The following is a 228-nucleotide window of genomic DNA, read 5'->3' as shown; positions in this document are numbered from 1 at the left end:
GTGACAGTGTGAAGTGTTCATTACTGTATCTCAGCTGGTCTCCATTTTATTGTAAAGTCACAGCTAGCTTTCAAGATTGAAATGTTCCTTAAAAGGGCACCCATTACCTTCTGTGTTTACATGAACGACTTCGAGCTCAAACAAGGGCTGGGTATCACTTCATCATGTTGATGAAAATAGTTCATGATCAACTGCTAACAGTGTTTCACGCTGCTGCCACTAAACAAA

This window comes from Argentina silus (assembly GCF_951799395.1).
Source record: "Argentina silus genome assembly, chromosome: 9".
NCBI lineage: Eukaryota > Metazoa > Chordata > Actinopteri > Argentiniformes > Argentinidae > Argentina > Argentina silus.
Note: the sequence above shows the minus strand (reverse complement) of the source record.